Raw genomic sequence first — 21318 nt, 5'->3', positions numbered from 1 at the left:
AGTTCATTGTGTGAAAACAGTGAGGCTTCTAAGATGTTTGCTGAAGCAATTAGCCCATTAGCCTAAGATGTATTGGTTTTGCAATAACAGTGTTGTTACTGCAAATCGAGATTAACAAATTTATTGGGAGGTTATTATGTGGGTTTTGAACTTTTCCTATGCAGTTTTTATTAGTTCTATGCTTATGGTTTTTGAATCTAAAAGGCTTTTTATGTTTATAATTCTTTATGCTAATTATTTTAAATCTCGTTTTGGAGCGCTTGAAAATAATGTTTATTCATTTATCTATGCAATAAACATCTAGCATCTATTATGTCCTAGGTACTGTGTTTATACAAAGAGAAAGGAAGAAAAGGTTATTATTTCTGTTTAAAAAAAAGGATTATATTACAATCTTATATAGAGACTTTTTGCCACCTGATTTTTACTCTCAGCATAAACTCTCAACAACAGCGTCACATCTCTCTGGATCCCAAGTGACTAGATTCTGATTTTCAGGCCTTATCTGAGACACTCAGAATTGTTTTGCTGCCTAATTTTTCCTAGGGTTTGATGCTAATGAAATAGGTTTTTTGATGTTAATGAAATAGGTTTTTATTTCATTATTAATTGTGAAGGAGGAATTCTTTTTTACTGAATTCCCACCCAAGTACAGACAGCATAGATTTTCTTTTGCAAGCATTCATTACTTTAGGTATTCCTTTCTAAAGCTTGAACACTTTGATGGTAATGTCATGATAGAGGAGGCATCTTCTCTCTCTTTTGGCAGTTGACTTTTTGAAGTTAGATGATTAGGTCCAGAGACAGGGAAAGGAAATAGTACCTTCTTAGCTGGCTCCACTACTGAATTAGTGTGTAATTCATGATCATTTCTCTTTCTAACCATCCTTCTCTTTTCGCTGTCATTTGATAAAGTTTATCTCTTACCCAAGGGCATAAAACTGGCAATGACTAGTTCACCACTTTTGACTACACGTTTTGGACAAAATATAGGAATTTCAAGAGAGTCTTGATACTTTAAAAAAAAATGTTGGTGCTGTTAGGAAGCAAAACATTTGTTCATTGCTCATATTCCCTGTAATTTGAAAAAGAGAAGTGTGTGTGTGTGTGTGTGTGACAGAGAGAGAGACACACACACACACACACACACACACACACACACACACGGGGGGGTGGGGGGGTACTTTAGATTTGATTCCTAGTTTACTAGAAATGCTGACTCATGAGTTAACAGATGAGCTCAGTCAATGTCATCCTCAGGTGTGTGTAAGACTGTTAAGCATAATATTCCTTTCACAACCTTTCTAGGTGTGTGGAGCAAAAGGGTGAGGATGGGGGTTGAGGCATGTCAAGAAAGGTCAAGAGATGGGGGAAGGGTTTTAAAGAAACCTGGTGACTGGTTTCTGAGCCTGACTCTGGAATCTGGCTCTAGGGATCAGCCACCATAGGCACCGCACACTTAGTGTGTTTTCTCTGTACTTTAATGGGCTCAGTAAGAAGATGACACTTATCACATTCTATTGTCATTAGCTGTTGGTTTGTCTTCCATGTTTGAAGGAAAAGACCATGTGTTACTCCCTTTTGAATCTTGAAACAAACACATTCCATAGAGTTTTGGTGACTAAGGGAGTAAATAAGTAAAGTGAAGGCTACATTTGCCCGATACTGTAGAAAAACAGGATGATGTAACTGAACTAAAGACTCTATTGCCATATGAATTCTAATTTCCCTATCTAGGCTTCTATAAAATAAAGATAGGAAAGGAAAACACATAGTACTGAGAAAGATGAATGAAGGATGAGACAATCTAAATGGGAAGGGATGGGTGAAAGTTAACCAATAAAGAGAACAGAAGAGATTGAAAAGTAAGAGGAAACAGGATTTATAAGTTGAGATAAAGAGCTATGAAAGACATTAAAATGTTGGTGGAATCAGCCAGTAAGCATCCAAGATTATAGTCAAGTAGTTGCTTGACCCACGTAACAGGATGTTGTAAAGATGTAGTACAGTAAACCACAGAGTTTCTCAGAGGGAAGCTGCTCTGTAGATAAGAAAGCCCCATTATTTTGTATTATTATTTTCCTTTCATGTTGAGCGGATGTACCAGTGACAGTTGGAGTCTCCTTTCAGCCAAATAACTCCCATATGCTACATAATGCTGCTGCTGATTAAAATCCTATGGAAGATTCAGGCTGTATCTGGAACAATAACAGTCTGAATTCGATTTATCAGTCTTCTGGGGAAGCAAAGATAATCAAATTTCCCCCTTCAGCAACTTTGGGACCAAGCCATTTGCTGAGATGACAATGGATGTGAGTCTCGCACTTTCAGTTTATACACCTGCTGCCTGTTAATCACAAGTTTCTGACATTTTCTGAGTTTTTTTCCTTCCTATTCAGATTTTACAGCCTTTGTCATTTAAAGGCAAGGGCACTTCTGTGAAAACTAGTTACAGAAACATGCATGAAAAATTAGGGAGATCTGTAGGGAGACAAAGTTATGGGCGATAGGAGGAAAAACACAATTTTGTCAGAAATCTGGATTCCAATATGCTTCTTAATTTTTTGGTATGTGACCTGAACAAGTAGTTTAAGCCCTCTGAGCTTTAGTTCCCTCATCTGTAAAGTGGATAATGATCTCGGCATCAGAGTGTTGCCTTGTAGATTAAATTACATGATTTGCATTTGACTGAGCATTCTGGAAAAATCTAGGTAATGAGAACTGCAAAGAACTCTGGGTACAAATACTCCATTCAAACCCGTGCACTACCGAGACTTGACCAAACTTTAACATGGTCAATAGCTACCTAAGGCCTGTCTCTGGGACAAATCCAGCCCTCTTTTGAGTGCCTGTCTTGAAAAGCTCTGGGCTGTCAAAAGAATTTTCCCTTTGTTCTATTCAATATCTGATGATAGGTCTCCCTTTCTTAGAATGTTTATCAAACAAACAAAAAAAAAACTTGGAAATCCTTTCTCTGTTTCTTTGAGATGTATTTGTATTTCATACAATTCAAGAGTGTCTTTCTCAAGGGCCTGAAAGCCATTCCTTTGAAATGCAGTCATCAGGAAGGATAGTCTATGTTTTCCAAGCTCTGTAAGAAAACAGAATCCTAACTTCAGTAGTTGCCAGCCAGCAGACACAGCTGGCCTAATGGCATTTATACTGACTGACTGTAATTTTTCACTTGACTCCCTGCTTTAAATTGCCCAGTCACCTCTGTGCAAATCAGAATGCAGCTCCGCTCTTTCTCCTACTGTTAACAATTACTGAATAAAATCTGTTTTCACTACTTTAAACTAGTGTCCAGTTTGGTTATCTTTGACACTAGAGACTGGCTTTGTGCTAACACCTACCAAACCCCTGCCTCAAATTTCTTTTCATGGTAAATGTGTGCTTATGTGTGTGTGTGTATTTTCTGAAGGAGACGGTGAGGTTGAGTCTTCTCAGGATAGTTCATGAAAAAAAAAAAAAAACCTGGAAAAACATGAAAAGGTTGTCTGTTTTCTGCATCTGGTTCTGAGGAAAAGGACCGAGGGCTAGTTTATGTTGTAAATTTTTAAAGGTCACAAGTAAAAGTTAAACATGCTTTCATTATTTTAGCTTAAATCAAAATGAAATTTAAAGTGGATGCAGCTTTAGGCAATGCTGGATACAGGGGTTTAAAGGATGAAATTAGAACTCAGTTTCTTCCTTTAGATCATGCTGTTCAATAAAACACTCTGTGATGATAGAAATGTTCTATATCTCAACTGTCTAATTCAATTGTCACATGTGACTATTGAGTACTTGAAGTGTGGCTAATGGCCAACTGAGAAAATAAACTATTTCCATTTATTGTGAATCAGTTCAAATGTAAAACACTGCGTGGTGGCAACTCTGTTAGTGAGCACCATTCTAAATTATGCTGTGCTTGCCTCTTCTTGGCTTTATTCTCAAGACAGACTGTCTCTGTGTGGCATCTAGATGGCTCCTGGAGTGTCCAGACTTAGCCAGTTTTTAAAAAAATTATGATCTCAGAGAAAGAGAAAAACTATCCCTCCTTCAGTAGCCTTGTCAACTTCAGAAGCCTTGTCAACTTCTGATTGACCTTGCTTAGGTAAATCATTGTGTGCAAGAGGATGGACACTCATAGTGTAGTCTGAGTCACATTTTATTGTGGATCATTCAATTCACTGCCCTTCTGGAATAGTTTTGAGTTCAGAGGAAACCATTATTAAATAGTGGCTAAGGAAGAAGTGAAAGGACTGTGTGAGAAAGGGCAAAAGCAGTGACACCTTGTGGCCTGGTTGGTTTTACCAAACCAAGCCTGGGTCTGCTTATCCGGCACAGTAAAACCAAACATCCACACTGAGGTTTGCAGCAAGAGAAAGCATGGTGTTTATTTGCAGGGTGCCAAGCAAAGAGAATTGGACAGCTAATGCTTAAGACCTGACTTCCCTGATGGTTTACAAGCAAGGGATTTTAAAGGCAGGGTTAAATTTCAAAAAAGAAGTTACAGACAAAATGATAAATTAATACATGGAAGTTATACATTACTTTGGCCCAAAATGGTGGGATATCTTGAAGCAGGGCCTTTCAGGTTATAGGTGGATTCAAAGATTCTTTGATTTGTGATTGGTTAAGAGAGCAAATCTTTGTCTAAAGTCTTGGGGTTAGCAGAAAGGAATGTTGAAGTTTGGCCTGTGGGCATGACTCCAGGACCCTCAGGAAGAAATTTAGAACAAAGAACAGCAGTCAGATTTCAGCCCTCAGTGCCCCTTTATCTGAGATCTATGTGCCAGTGGATGGCATTTTCTACCCAGTGGGGGTCCAGGTTTCTGAAAAACAACTCGGGAATATATGTTAAGATATTACCTTTAGCTACCAAGGGAATCAAACATCTTGAGGCTCAAATCTCCTTGGCTGTTTTTTAAGTTATTATCACCTTTTTGCTTATCAGGTTGCTCATTTACTTACCAAAGCTAGCTAGGTACCTGGAAATTTCCTTGAAGGAACTCAAAATTTTTCTTTATTTTCATGCATGGGGAGTGGGGTGTAGGTAGCAGGCCCCTAAGAGGGATCCCTGCTCCATGTTAGTGACAGTGTACCACACAGGGTTAATAATTAGAATTTCGCTCTTCAGTACAGAGAGAATTTGGTACCTGAAGTCCAGGTCAGGAAGCAGCAGAAATCATACAGTTTATAAAGTTTATAAAAGAAACCATACAGTTTATTTCAGTGTCCTGAAAACATCAGCAGTATCAGCATGTGAGGCACAGTCTAGAAACCTCTTGTGTAGAGCATCATAAAAAGGGTAGGAAAGTTAGACATTAAGCACATAGAGCAAGTCATGTGGCTCCTGTGAACTGCTGTTCTGCTTCATAAGCACATGACAAGCACGCTCCAAGAATTATCAGAAATACCATGGGTAGGGTGGGGTAGAAGCCTGCAAGTAAAGGTGGTAGTTAAATACAGGAAATAAGACTTTACAATTAATGTGGCAATATTCGTATTTAAAGTCTAATAAAGCTGAGACATTTGAATCATACATTTAAGGGCTTAGAATGCTGAAATGCACACATTTTACCCACCATTTCCAGCACATGCAGACACACACATCTCATATTCAATTCTAGAACAGGTAGATTTTTCTGTGTTTTATTGATACTGGTGGTACAAAGAGATGTGATAGATTTAACTTCATCAGGATTTAGTGTATCCTTTAGAACTATGAAGATTTATTTTCTGAAACCTTGTGTGTTACAAAAATTCACTATTGGGAACATTGGAAGCAAATCTATAGACTGGGACTAATATTCAGCCATTGTATAAAAATATAACATATTGGTTGTTAAAACATAAAAATGATTATGAACTAGTTTTATACAACATCTTTCCTAAGTCAAATTATCTCCTATCGCTTATTGCCTCACTTCTGTCTCTTGTCACAGTCCAGCAATTAAAGTTTTAATTCCTGACACAGGCAGGGGCCTCCCAGTCCAAGACACTATTCTAAACCAGCTATGTTCTCATTGGTCAGTGCTCATGTGATATGGTTTGGCTTTGTGTCCCTACCCAAATCTCACTTTGGATTGTAATAATCCCCATGTGTCAAGGGCGGGACCAGGTAGAGATAATTGAATCATGGGGTCGGTTTTTCCCATACCTTTCTTGTGATAGTGAGTGAGTTCTCAGAAGATCTTATGGTTTTATAAGGGGCTTCCCCCTTCACTTGGCTGCCATTCTCCGTCCTGTCGCACTGTGAAGAGGTGCCTTCCACCATGATTATAAGTTTCTTCAGGCCTTCCCAGCCATATGGAACTAAGAGTCAATTAAACCTCTTTTCTTTATAAATTACCCAGTCTTGGGTATTTCTTCATAGCAATGTGAGAACAGACTAATACATCATGTTAGTCAGTTTCCCTGAAATTCCAATTGCCTTTGGCTTCCCAAGGAAAACCAAAACAATCATTTCATGCTCTACCAGCATTTTACTTTTTGTGTGTTGGTTCATCAACCTACATTTTCACTTATTTGTTGATTACATTATTTTTAAATCCTCTGTATCACAGAGATACAAAGTAATGAAATATTGTCATGGGAGCCATCGGGTGTCACTTTTCCAGCTAGAAATTTCTGTGGCTGGTGGAACCTTCGCTCGAGTTTTGCTCGAGGCCCACTGAGCTTGTTTCACCCACTCGGCCTGGCAGGCTGCGCTTGCCTCAGGCTACCAGCCTGGATCCCATGCCTGCCAAGGGTGAGTCGGGGTTGGAGTGGCACAGGGTGCATGAGTGAGTGAGTGTGGGGTCTGGCCACTGTGCACAGCCAGGCATGCCGGCTGCTGAAGCAGGGCAGGCAGCTCCAGACGCCGGCTCGAGCACTGACTCCTGTGCAAGCCTGTGGCTGGATCAGATGCACCACAAACAGCTTCCACTGCAGGCACCTGCATTTGGACAGAGGGAACACAGTGGCTCCTGGGAGCTTGAAAATGCCAGAAACCGGAGTCTCAAAGAGGGTGTCACAGCCCTGGCTTGGGGGGATCCTATGTCTGGGCTCCCCAAAAGGCCGCAGCTCTTTTCTCCTTCTCATTGCCCACGACTGGTGAGCAGTGGGGACATGTTCCAGCCCTGTTTGTTTTATAGCTCTTTCAGTCGTACCATTCGATGGGTCCTGAGTTCTTGTCCCACATCCAGGAAGAATGACGTATGCAGACAACTGAAAGATGCGCAAGGTGGAGAGGAGATTTATTAAGCCACAGAACAGCTCTCTGGAGACCCAGAGTGGGTAGCTCCTTCCCACAGCTGGTAGTCCCAGCATCTGTGTGAAATCTGGCTGATTCTGGGGTTTTTATAGGCTCAGAAGGGAGGAAGTGTGTGCTAATTGGTTTATGGGTAGCCATGGGTGGGCCTGGAAAAAGCACCCATAAGTTCTCACTCCAGGCCACGAACTCGACCTGGAACTAACAGTCCAGCCCCCAGGTTCCAGGCCATCCCTGGCTTGAAAGTGGGGCTTCACTGGTGACCTGTTCCTTTCCACCCAGGAACCCGTCTGCCTCCCAATGTCATCAACATGCCGTCCATAGTGCACAAGATGTTTGTGCCAAGGGGTGCTTGCAGGCCTGGGTCGAGCCACTCTCAGTCACTGCCCTGGCCTCCCTCCCATGCTTGTCAGTGTCTGATATGGTTTGGCTGTGTCACCGCCCAAATCTCATCTTGAATTGTAGATCCCATAATTCTTAAGTGTTGTGGGAAGGTCCCACGGAGAGATAGTCGAATCATGGGGTGCTTTCCCCCATACTGTTCTCGTGGTAGTGAATAAGTCTCACGAGATCTTATGGTTTTATAAGAGGAAAACCCTTTCGCTTGGTTCTCATATTCTCTCTTGCCTGCTGCCACGTAAAATGTGACTTTCGCCTTCCGCCATGATTGTGGGGCCTCCTCAGCCACATGGAACTTTAAGTCCATTAAACCTCTTCTTTATAATTTACCCAGTCTCAGGTATGTCTTTATCGGCCGTGTGAAAACAGACTAACACAGTGTCCAAAGTCTGGGGGCAGGGGGCTGAAGTGGCAGAAGGCTGACCGCGTCGGTACTGCCTGAGACACACACACTGGCTGGTCGCTACAGCACCTGGGCTTGGCTAAAACTTTGCTCTTCACCAGAGTGGGTTCCAGGAGTGGGGAGAGGCCAGGGAGTAGGAGCAGGCACTTCTGATCCTGTTGGGGAAGGGGGGTTTCCTGGGCCCCCGAGAGCACAGGGATGCCCAGTTCTGGAGCTGCACCCAGGAGGCTTCAGCTGTGCCTGGGAGCACGGACTCCTGCCCTGCCCTGCTGACTCGGCAGGAGGTGTAGCTCCTGCCTGTTTCTGTCCCACCGTCTCCTCGGAGCATGCAACCCCAGCTGGACTTCCCTCACTGTAGCTGGCAGCTTTGCAGCCGTCACTCCAGATGGGCTGCCGCTGCCATCAATATTTAAGATATGTTGCCTTGTTTGGGAAATCCATAAAGTCTTTGCTTTATGGCAGATGAATATAGTAAAGAAAAGGAGTTAAATTTAATTTTGTAGAGATGTAGTCCATAGTGACAACTGGAGAAAATGCTGCAAGTTTGTTAGGAGGCTAAGTCTTACCGAAAGAGAACTGCCATTGATACCTATAAGATTTAATCATGATCACAAAATTAGGACTGGATAGGGAGTACAAACAGCTGAGACAAAAACTATGATCGACAGGCACCATAATTTTCAATCAAATAGCCTCAAATCCGTACCTTCAAGTGACAATAGGGATGTATCGCAGGTAGAGAAATTTATGGTGTGATTAGTGGAAGATGTATGTGTGTGTGTTTGTGTGTACTTAGTCTTAGCATAAGTGTAGTTATTGGCTTACATAGATGTGTTTAGTTAGTTCCTATTAAAACTGCTATGGAGAATTTTGTAGAGGTTGAGAGATCAAAGGGTCTGGAAAAATGTGGCATTAATTCAAGCCAGATGGGATCAATAATTCTGGAGACAAAACTAACTATTGCAAAGCCCAAAACCTTGAGAGACAGAATTTTGCAGCTTTAGACCACTGGGAATAAAAATACGTTGTTTTGCAGTGTGTTGATGGTTTAAATTTTTGACACCTACTGCACTGTAAGTCAGTCTGAACTCTTCTGCCAACTGACAGACACATCATTCTAGAGATGAAACAATGGATTCAAATAGTTTTTTTTTTAAAACTTTTTTAGATTATCTTTCTTCTTTCCTCAAATACAGATCAAAACCTAGGGAGGTGACTTTTGTCTTCTTTACTTCGTTAACCTAAAACTGAGGAGAATTTTAAGTTTGTAAATTCTGAATGTGAACATTTCAGAGGCCGAATTTCTGTAACTCACAATCATGCCACGGGACAATAACACATAGCCAATAACTTAGATCTGTGTTCCTTTACTTAGATTTGTTTGCTGAGGAAAACTATGGAAACCGTTGTTTCTTCTGAAAGCCAAACTCAGCATTTGAGAGCATTTAGTATTTAGCCAAGTGGTAGAGCAGCAAACTCATTTTGAGTAAGATATTTAAAGAAGGAGCACCATATGTCATCAGCTGGCATAATTTAACTTGCAAATCACATGTTGGCAAGAGCTAGTTGGCAGCAGATGGCTGAACTCTTGTGTTTCAGACCCCAAACCTATCCTTTCCCATTTTGTGTTAGAAATCTAATTAAAAGCCTTTTTAGCACCATCAGATTAATTATAAACAAGCCTCTTTATCTGGTAGAAAACTGACCTATGTTTATCAACTTTCCCCCCAAGTCGTCTATTTTCCAAGATATTCTTCAAGAAGTACTTTATTCCAAGCTCATTTGTTCAAATGAAACACACTTAATCTTTGTATCTTAAATCCCATGAGCTACTTCTTAGGCCAAGTATGAGTCACTTATTTACTATTTAGGACATAAACTGCTATTAACTTAAAACTACTTGCTAATTGAATTAGTACCTTTAGTCAATTTGGTGAAATTTGTTGATAGACAATCTTCTTTCAGTTACATATTTGCCATTGAAAATAAAATTTTATAAAGCGTAATTTAAAGTCTTATCATATGTTGGTACATTAAATATCAGAAAAAAGGACATGTGTTTCATTAATTTGCCTGTCACTCTACTAGTTTATGATAAGAGGACTGACATTTCTGTACCATCTGTTTGTATATGACATAAAAAAGCTATATGTGTGCTTATTTATGGACCGAAGTATTTAGACAGAGTAAATCCACAAGCATTTGCTCAACATTTTGATAAGTATTAGGTTATTTCTCACAAAGAATTTTGTTATTATTAGATATTTTTTATTTTAAAATTTTATTGTAAATTGAAAAATTATAATTATATATATTTTAGTGGTAAACAGTGATGTTATGATATATGTATACAACATGAAATGATTAACTCATTAATCATAGATAATTAGCATATCTATCACTTCACATACTTGTCTTTTTTTGGTGAAAACATTTAAATATGTAAAATTCAAGAAAAGCATAAGCTTTTATAAAAGGGGTGGGAAGAAGTGACTATTTCTTTCCCAACATACGGATGAACTGTACTAGTGGTTAAAAAAAGGAGAGTTATCTTCTGGCTTTTGCTTAGGATGTAAAAGGCTGGTCAGGGCATCCTTTTTACCCTTATAATATAGAAAATAGATCATCTGCAAATTCATAGTTGTTCTTGGATTCATCAGAGAGCTGAGGTTTTGGGGCAGCCAACTAACCCAAAATCTAAAGAAAGATATTCACCTGAAAGGAGACACAGATTATGAGCATTTGCTTTTTTGCAGCAGATGCTGGACCCCATAAAATGTGTTCAGAAGAATGCAACTACAGTTTTTGACAAATTGCTAAAAGCTGACTTTGTTTTAGCATGAGTGCATAGAATCCCTGGGAGCTGCAGTCAGAAGGGGAAATTGCAGGTATGTGCATGATCACCACAGAGCTCACCAGGTACTTACAAGAGAGATTAAGAGCATGGTGGGAGTCCTGAGAAAGCCTTCATCTTGATGCAGGCACAGGAGTAGGGAACAAAAGATGTTGTGGAAGAGGAAAAGGAAAAGGAAAAGGAAACGGCAGAAAGCCTTACCAAGAACCTTCTCCCCTACTTCTCTACAGAGTAAAAGACAAGCTTCTGTGGAAAGGGCAACAAACACTATCACCCTCAGACCAGAGGTGAACATCCTTTGCAGCAAGGTGAAAGAGACACAAAACACCCTCTGCCCTTGAAGGAGAGACAGGAGATGCCTCTGTTGGCTTCTCTGCTGCTTAACAGAAGTCATGAGATGCCTGGGTAAGTGACAAAGGACAGTAATAGCAGTAGCCAGAGTATCAGCATAATTTCCTCGTGCCTGTTCCCCAGACCCTGACATTCAGAGGACCAGGTGACTCCTATAGACACGTAAGAGTGTGGAAACTCCCTGACTTAGTTTTCAGCATTCCAAGAATTGCCCCGCAAGAAAAAATGGCCAGCACGATATCTGCCCACCTCTCGGTGGTTTCAGAGTCTCTGTGATCTTGGCACCTTAAGTTCTAGCAGCTTCAGCCAGTCTCTAATGCCTCAAATCTAAAGTTTTTTTATTTTCCCTGTATTTCACGTGGGTTTTCTTTTCCTTGAGTTGCTTGCAAGATGCTTCAACTTAGCCACACCTGAAATATATTACATATTTGTTTCTTGTTTATTTTCCATCTTCTTCTTTAGGAACGTAAGCTCTGTGAAGTTCGGTTACTTTGGCTTCTTCTCTAATAAATCCCCAGTGTCTTGAAAAGCACATGGCAATTGGTAGGCACTTAATAATGTTAAGTAAATAGACAATAGACAGCTGAGTTCACATAGGTAAAAAATAATAAAACCACAGTTTAAAAATTTTGTTTTCTATCTTGATGCCTACTGACATATATAGTAGTTTCTACATTTACCCATATCTCTGTTGGTACATGTTTTCTTAGTAAAAAGAGTACATATTTTTAGCACATTGGTTTATTAGTGCATATTTATGTCTTTAGCTATAATCAAGAGGAGATGTATGAATGTTCTTTGAGTTTAGAAAGAGTTACTTTATTCTCTAGGACCCCAAAAAGGTGTAAACAAACAGATTATTTTATGCACACATCTGATTCTTTCCTTTCTTGTAGAGTCCTTTCAAGTCTCTGCAGCTTCATGCTTGCTGACTTCTTTGATCAAAAACTGCACTCATTTTGGAACCAGTTAAAAGGTTGTGTTTTATAGGAAGTCTTTTAAGAGTTTTTTTCCAGGTGACTCAGTTACTCTCATCTCTGTGTCGGTTCTTCTGTTATAGAACTTATTATATTGCCTTTTAGCTATTTGTTTACATGTCTGGGTTTCCACCTAATTACTGAGCTCGTTACATAAATATCTTTGTATCCTTAGTACCTAGCACACAGCCAGGCGCATAGAAGTATCTTAGAAAATATTGGCTGGATGCATTATTAAGCTGAGAATGTTGTCTAGCTTGGGAGTATGTACATTTTCAAAAGATGACAACAAAATGACACTTTCTAATTTTGGGATTTTAGTTAGCAATTCTCTGTGTGTAAGAGCTATTGGGATAGCAGAGAGGCCTTCTCAGAACCACTGGACTCTATTATTCTGTTTATTCCTGAACTTACAAACTTTAAATATCTTTTTATAGCTGATAATTCTATGAATCAGCCTTAACATTCAGAGGTGGGGCAAATGGTGTCATGTAGGTGGTGTAATTTAAAGGAAACCAGTAAGATTTTCCTTCCTCTAAATTTCCTTTATTTGTGTTTGAGATTCCATATATCTATTGCCTTGTTTTAGCTCTGCAGTCATGCTGTAGACTAATCTTAAAACAGAAATCTGTAGAGACATGCATTAATTTATTAACCAGATCATTTATCTTCATGGTAGGAGAAATCTGGAGAGGCAGGAGCTCTGTATACCTGGAGAAAGGTAGGAACGACAGAAGGGAAGAGCAGAGAAAGCAAGGATGATAATTAGGGACGCCAAAGACCAAATGTGAGTTATTGACACCTCCGTCAAAATTTAATCTTCCCTCGAGGTGGTATTTTTATATAATATTGTCCTAATCTGCCAAAAGAGGTGATGCAAATAGTACTATAAACATCTTTGTGTTTATTTAGTGGAATATTATATGTATTATATTATGATCCAGATGGGGAAAAGATTAGGGTTTCAAAAAGCATATAAAGGCCACTTAGTAACAAATTTACAGAGATGAAAATATCCCAGTGTTTTCTGTTTCTCATTTAACTATTCAAATCACATATGAAGATAGCTGTTTTATCCTATTTTTGCTCTTTTTACCACCACATGGTAATAATTAAAAGACCTTTACTATAAATCACCCAGTTGTCTATAGATTTTGGGTTGCTTTTCATAGGTTGATGACAATGTAAGTGTCTTGGACTGTAAGTACTTCCATTTGGCATAATCTTGCTCTATACTTGCAAAATAATATTCTTTTATTATAGAAATGGACTACTGTCTCTCACCAGCAATCTTTAAAGGATATAGATACAGGTAAAAAGATGGTGACTCAAGGCTTAGATAAGTTGGCCACCACCCACATTCATATCTATAAGCTTTTTCTCTGTATATGCTTAGAATATGGAGCTATGTTTTCTATGTATGTGATATAATTAAGTAACCCTAAGCTTCTATGAAAAAAATACATTTTTGCTTTGAAGAATTTATCTAACAGGGGACTCAGCATCTGGAGGGAGTAAGTTATAACCAACCCAAGAATTTTTTGTCAGTTCTTCTGCCCTCATCTCCCCCAATAATATATAGAACTTGAACCCACTTCTATCCTTACCCAGTCTCTCTGTCTTCCTGGTGGAACACTAAGGAGCTCACAGTTCTCACTTCTAGGAGACAAAAGTATCCAGGGATTTGAAGCACAGAATCCAGACTTTGTCTCTTAATAACTGTAATCTTGGTCAAGATATCTAATCCCCAGATTCCATCTGCTCATCTGTTAAAGTGAGGTTTAAAAACAGTACCTACCTATAGGGTTGTAGTGAGGGTTAAATAAGATAATGCACACAAAGCACAATGCTGGAAAACAACAAACATTTCATAAATAATAGTTGCTATTATTCTTATAGTTAATGTAATAGTATTCCCCCTTCATGCCCCTCATGTTTCCATGAAGGGGAGAGAATTACTACTTCACTCTCTAGAAAAAATTACAGTGGGTTGGGGAGAGAACCTCTATCCTTTCTCTTTTTATTCCTACCCATGGGTGGGAGAGTGAATATTTTTATTTGGAACATGGAAGTCCTAATGTGTCAATTTCAGCTCCTTATCACTTCCCAGATATAATTTGTCCACAGCACATACAATTCAGGTGTTCCTTTGACCAAGCCTGCCTCAATAGACAAGGCTTGTGGTTATCCAGATATGCCAATGTCTGGTTTAGGATAAAGCCTAAACAAGCCACTTTAACTACAGATCTTGAGCTATATTCTGCAATAAGCTTTATCAGTAGTGTGATCATTTTATATCCATATGTCCAACTTTCCTTTCTTCCTATTTGTTTTACACTTGAATGAGGAAGGTAAAAAGGGCTGTTTATTTGCTTTCCTGTCCCCCCAAGTTTTTGTTCTCTAAATCATTGCTGTGTCCTTGGGTGCTCTTAACTGCAATTATCACCATGGAATTCCTTTATATTTTGAGCCTTAGGCAGTTTTCTCCATCTGCTGGCTGTGCACTTGCCAGGCAGTGGCCATTGCCCCTGTTGAACTGGTTCCACAAATGCCTTTGGCCTGCTCCCACCACAGCTGCTGAGCTGATGTGAGAGATGGTGCTGCCTTAGACACTTTCTCAGTGTTTGTTCCTGCCACTTCCACTGTTGCCATGGCAGACATAGGTGCCTTCTCCAGAAGCAGTTAGTATCTTCTAGTCCTGTGCACCCTGTCTGGGCCTCTGGCGCTCTCCTCTGCAACAGAAGTAAGACACTTCTCCAAATATTTAGGACACGCATTGTGTTGAATCTACCCACATTGTGAGAAACGTCACTTTTCTATTCCCATGCACATTTCCCCCCCCATTGGAAGCACAGATTTTCTCCTTAGAAGCACTCCCATTATAGAGTATGCACCCTTAATTCTTTCCTTTTGGGTATCTTCTCCCCTATAGTAAGAAGAAACCTTCCTTCTAGATTTAGCTGACAGCTGCTGAAACGAATACCCTGATCAAGGATTGTGAGGCCAGAAGCAAAGGCATATTGTCAGTCATGCAGGAATTTTTTGGCCCATGTTTTGTGCAAACAGCTGCTGCATTTTCAATTTTGAACTTGGCAGACCTTATTTTACATCTGCTTTGCCAAAAACTGTGGCTCTTTTGCCTTATTTTTCTTTTCTCCCAATTGGAAAAAAAGAAAGGGTCAAATAGAGAGCTAAAGTGGGGTCAATATGGAGTTGAATCTCTAGCAAATGCTACTATGTATTTATCATCATCACATATTTTGGGGGTATTTGTGTGGCCAGTCCACTTAGGTATGTATGTATGTATGTAGGTATGTGTGTAGGTATGTATGGAGCAAATAAATCATAGGCAACCATGAAATTAATGGTTTGTGATGGTTTTCTAATGTCTGAGGAGATTTCTGGTCTAGTAAAATGCACATATATAAGTTCCCTTGCAACCCTGTAATGGTGTTTATTTATTTTCCTAAGATTTCTTATATCAAATATTCTTCTTGAAATCATTCGCCACCAGTTTGTTTTAAAAAGTCAGGAAGATAATTTATGACACATGAGACTCAAAAGTCTCCATTTTTTTGTTGTTGCTATTCAATGGTTCCTAATTTCCTACAGAATAAATTTCTAACCTTTATCTGGGTATAAAGGGAATGCCTTTCAATACCCGGCATGAAACTCTTTCCACCTTCCATCCTGGAGCACCTCTTTCTTGCCTCCTCCTTAACTTCTTTGTAATCTTCCTGTTTCCTGTGCCCATAATTCTAATTGAATGATTTTTTGCGGGGAACATGTCATGCACTTTTATGCCTCTGAGAATTTCTTCATGATATTTGCATCAGATTTTACTTTAAATTTTTTTTTCTCTCCCTTGCCTGCTTGGAGAATTCATACTCATCCTTCAGGACCCAACACAAACAATACCTTTATAAAGTCGTTAAGTTAATTGTTCAATATTTCTTTGTTTGAATGTTTGCCTTATCAACTAGTGAGCTCTGCAAGGGTGAGATATAAACTTATTCACCAAGTTCCTTCCCAGCACTTATGCTTATTGTATTGGGGTGGAAAGAGGAAGAGGAAACAGACTTCTGTCTTCTTATATGACTGCCTGCTATGGCATCACTTTTCCTATTTGTTATTACCACAGGTATAAACTGTTGCCTAAGGATACAGGGTGTGTGGCTGGTGGCCTCAACAGACCCCATGGCTCAGGCACTCAGACCCAAGCTGGTCCCTCAGGTGTGGTTAGCCCTTGAGATATTCTGCCTCATCTTCTTTCTGACCCCTGCTGGTGATCTCATCCTCAAGTTCTTTCCTCTGGGGCTAAGCTCTGCTTTGCATTGCATTGGTCCATGACCAGCCAGGAGGCTCAAGTGTCATCTACTCTGCATGGTCCAAATGTGTGCGATGAAGGCTGGTACTCCATGTAGCTTCCTTCTTGGCTTATCTCCTTGGCCCTCTCTCCCCACTACAAATAAATAAATTCTGTTTATTCTCATAATAACTTTAGGTGGTATATACTATTGCTATCTGATTTGGTTTGGGTGTGTCCCCACCCAAATCTCATCTTGAATTGTAGCTCCCACAATCCCCACATATTGTTGTGGGAGGGACCGGATGGGAGGGAATTGAATCATGTGGGCGGGATTTTTCCATGCTGCTCTCACGATACTGAATAAGTCTCATGAGATCTGATGGTTTTATAAAGGGCAGTTCTCCTGCACATGCTCTCCTGCCTGTTGCCATGTAAGACATGCCTTTTGCTCCTCCTTCACCTTCTGCCATGATTGTGAGGCCTCCCCAGCCATATGGAACTGCGAGTCCATTAAACCTCTTTTTCTTTATAAATTACCCAGTTTTGAGCATTTCTGCATAGTAGTGTAAGAATGGACTAATATGCTATCCAAGTTTTACAGATGAGGAAACTGAGGCACAGAAGACATAAAATCAAAAGTGCCAGGATTAAAACCCTAGCAATCTGGCCCCAGAGTTAATGCTCTTAACCCAGTGTACTGTAAAGACTTTTATATTAAATCTCATGCTTAAGTTAGCATATAAACTAATATTTGTTTACTGCCTACAGCATAACAGTTAGTTTATATTATATATGTACATATTCCTTGAATCACTGAATCATTATAATGGTGGAGCCATGATACAAGTCCTAATTTTATGACTCTAAAGTAAATGATCTTTTTACTAAACACAACTGTTTTTGTAGTTCAGATGCCAAAAGTAGTTTTTGAAGATTTATTTTTAACAAAAGGGTAACTATTCTCCACTTTACAAAAGTATTCATAACAAAATTAGCTATAGAGAGGATGAGTAATTTTAGGTCCTGAAAGATTTTGCTGTGCACTGATATTTTGTCTTCTGTTTCATCAGCCCATATTACCAAATGCCTGACTTAAGAAAAAAAATGTAAACAAAAGACAGAGATTGGAAGCATCAGAATTTTATTCCAGTGACTCAATCCCCATTGTGTGAAGTAGACCAGAATGAATAAATTGAACTTACTCAGCACCTCAATTATTAAATGTATCCACAGAAATTCATTCTGTCAAGTTAACTGTGGAGGTTGTTGTTGCTATTGCAGGTATGAACATTTATCTTTTTGTGCTCTGTCATCATATCTGGTTTTTGCTTTCTAAACAGAACACCAAATTAACCCATTAAAGAAAATCACTGATTTTCTGATTCCCACAGAACATTTGATTTATGTAAAGCAGCATGTGTTTAATCATTTACTTTAATCATGTTTCTTACTCAACAAAAGTTATCAAAATAAAAAGGTGTAGCATTAAGTCACTGTAATTGTTTCTGATAGACTACAGTGTTAGTACCTAAATGAAGAGATGTTATTCTATGTTTTTGTTTTTTGTGTTTGTGAGGCCCTTCTTTTTTATTATTTTCTCTTAAATATGTATTAGGTTACAATGTTAGTAGACACTAAAATATTTCTTTTTGTTTTATGGCTGGATACTATTTTCTTCAGACTAAATGGTTTTCCTGGGAACTCTGACTCTGGCCACAAGATGAAGACTGACAAATTTCCTTTCTCTGTTTATGGAGGGAGACTTCACAACATTCACTGAAAGAGGAGCAAAGGACCTGGTTTTTGCCATGACTGGCTTTGGCCCTGTGAATGAATGTTTTTCTGGCATTGGAAAGCAGATAGCAAAGAGAGCAGAACCACAAATGGGCTATGAGGAAATGTGTTCAATGAAGAAAACAAAATCTCTGACAAGATCCAACATAGGACAACATCTCAGCATCTTCTGTGATTTGTGAACCCAAGCAAAGCACTTCTTAGAGTTATCTGGCACATTCGCAACTAATAGCTTTCCATGAATAAATACTGTGGCAACCACATTAACTGTACAAAAACAAACTGCTTATTTCTTATATCCGTGCTGGAAGATTATCTGGCTGGCCTATCAGCTGTGATGTCAGGAATGTCAGCCAGTTATCCTATGGTGCATTCAGCTGGGTCATTGTACCCCATCAGTGAGGCAATTGCAAAGTTCCATCTGGACAGAGGTAGAAAAAATTATATTCACTTTGAGTTTTGGATTTTTTTCTCTTAATTTTCAAAGATAAAGACAATTGCTTTTGGCTTTTAAGAGACACATCTGGTATGCCTTGGGCTGGATGCCAGATATTTCTGCTGTTGAGTTTTTATAACATTGTATAGGCCTCAATATTTTAGAATTAGTATATGTTTGATAAAAGTGACTTTTCTAAAGTTTTAGGGAGAATCTTTTGCTTAGGTGCAGCTGAGTATTTTTAGTTCAATACTGCAGATGGCATACCAAATTTAAGAGGAGTTGAGTGACTGCTTCAAGGTTGCACAGCTAGTTCTTGGTAGATCTGGAAAAGGACCAACATCTCTTGGCCCTTTGTCAGATATTCTTTCTTTGATTTCACACTGTTTTTAAAGATGTTTAATACATTTTAAATTAAAATGGTTATTTGAATCTGCTTAAACTAGACAATACTAATTGTCAAACATCCATTACCCGCTTTTTCTCTAGTAATAGGTTGGTGCAAAAAGAGTTGCGGTTTTTGCCATTACTTTTAATGGCAAAAACCTTAGTTCCTTTTGCACCAGCCTAATAATAAAACCCCTAATTTTAACTTGGCACGTGGCCAACCAGAATAGAAACTACATGTTCCTGCTTTGCTTTCAGTAGCATTAGCTGAAGTAATCTTCAATGGGGATAGGAAAAATGAGGTGTACAATTGCCTGGTTGCACTCTTATAGGAAAGGCATAACCCTCCATTTCCCTTTTATCTTTTCCACTCACTAGAGTAGTGATCTGGTCATAATTCATTCTGGACCATGTTGACAGGGCAATATACTGGAGATTGTAGAGAAGAAGTCAGAAGGGACTTGGATCCCTGATACTATGGAACTGTCTTGCAGCCCTAGTTTGCTTATGTCTAGACTTTTACGTGAGAGAAAAAATAAACATTTCTTTGTTTTAACTACTGATACTTAGATCTTAGCTACAGCAACTGAACACACAGTGCTATTTAATAATTTGCAAATGTTATACTGCCAGTTGATATTTTATAACTACCAAATTTAAGTGCAGTAAATGGGCATTATGCTTGTTTAAATGTCTGGCAATCTTGGAATTATACCATTACCATCATATGTTGCATGAGATGGTTTTCCATTCCATTTAGAGTCCGTACAATAACTCATACAATGTGTCACTGCTGCTGTCTCTTCTCAGCGGGCTTCAACCATACTTATTTCTTTGCCGTTCCTAAACATTCCAGATATACTCTGTTCCTTCCTCAGGGTAAATGTTGTTTTGTTGGTGGTGTGGTTTTTTTTTTTTAATTCCTCTGCAGCAAATCTCTGCCTAGCATTCTGCATGTAGTATTCTGCTTCCACAATTTTAGAATTTTGCTCAGTTGTTATCTTTTCATTAAGTCCTTTCCTGATGACGTCAATAAATTTCATTCTCCACTGCCTGGAACTTGTATATCCTTTGCATTTGTAGGTTTTCTCCATGTTATTTATTTCCCTTTTATTCCTTCTCATTGAAATAAAAGCTCTGTGGGAGTGGAGATTTTGCCATTGCTGTGCTCTCACAACACTGCCAACGAAAAGTCACTACATAAGTATCTATTGAATGGATGCATGGATCAACAATTGAGTGCTTTAATAGATGTGAGTGATGTTATGATCTATTAAGGGGGTTTATATTAAGCTGATAACTGACTTTATTTTCTGAAATATCCATAAAAGGAATATGTTGGCTCCTCTAGAGGTAAAACCTTTTCCAGTGAAGCTATAACTGATAAAAATTTCACATTGGTATGCACACCTCATTGATTCACAAACATAGTTGGATTTCGCAACAGATTACTAATCTCTGATTTTGAATTAACTAGCAAAATCTAAAAATTTCAAGGGTTTTAGGAAACAGTTTTATAAAACATATTCTGCAATGTGTTTTACTATTTTATTTCTGATCTTTTTTTTCCCAAAGTAAAAAATTCTGTGCTTTATTGGCCTTGGAAATATAAATAAATGAAGAATAGATAATCTTTTTTTGTAATGCCATTAACCAAATGCTAAACTAGTATGGTGGGAATGGACTTACTATACTATATTTCTTTTCTACAAATGTCACATTACTTTTATAAGTCAGATTATATTCAGCGCAGAGTCTTCAGTTACGAGGTTAGACCAGAAATCTGCTATCAGGCATATTTAGGATCTATTCCTCCATTTGAAAACTCTGAGCTTACATAGATCTGGGAAACCAGGGGTAGGGCTGATTCTTAGCCCATGGGACTTGGAATCCATACCATTGCATCTCTGGCTACAACAGCAGCTCCATCATTGGTTCTCTGTTGGGTCTGCTGCTCTGCATGGGCTGGTGCTATCCCTCATAGTCATGCTCTCTGCTGACACATGCCCAACATTATGACATTAAGTTTCCCATAAGCACTCATTGCCTTTTCCCCTACAAACCTTTGTTTTTACTCCTAGTGGAAACTTCCTAAATTCTATCCTCTTTCTTACATGTAAGAAGTTACCTTTCTTCCAACATAATGCGTAAACTCTGTGTGAGCCAGAAAG

At 38.9% G+C, this 21318-nt stretch overlaps 1 long non-coding RNA gene across 4 annotated transcripts in view; it reads left to right on the top strand.

The window, feature by feature from the left end:
• The window catches only part of LOC109026206 (uncharacterized), a 235948-nt gene extending 215652 nt beyond the window's left edge, over window positions 1-20296 (top strand). For 2 of the 4 annotated variants that reach the window (XR_008678569.2, XR_008678568.2), the window contains exons 3-5: window positions 11124-11298; window positions 17601-17811; window positions 18211-20296. This is a non-coding gene — a long non-coding RNA (uncharacterized lncRNA). Of the gene's footprint in view, window positions 1-11123; window positions 11299-13948; window positions 13996-14899; window positions 14965-17600; window positions 17812-18210 lie in introns of those variants that run through there. The other 2 variants (XR_008678570.2, XR_002005168.4) reach the window with 2 other exon arrangements.
• Window positions 20297-21318: the final 1022 nt, after the last annotated feature.

Source organism: Gorilla gorilla, chromosome 2 (assembly GCF_029281585.2).
Source record: "Gorilla gorilla gorilla isolate KB3781 chromosome 2, NHGRI_mGorGor1-v2.1_pri, whole genome shotgun sequence".
Classification (NCBI taxonomy): domain Eukaryota; kingdom Metazoa; phylum Chordata; class Mammalia; order Primates; family Hominidae; genus Gorilla; species Gorilla gorilla.
The sequence above is the reverse complement of the archived record's forward strand: the minus strand, read 5'-3'. Positions and strand labels throughout refer to the sequence as shown.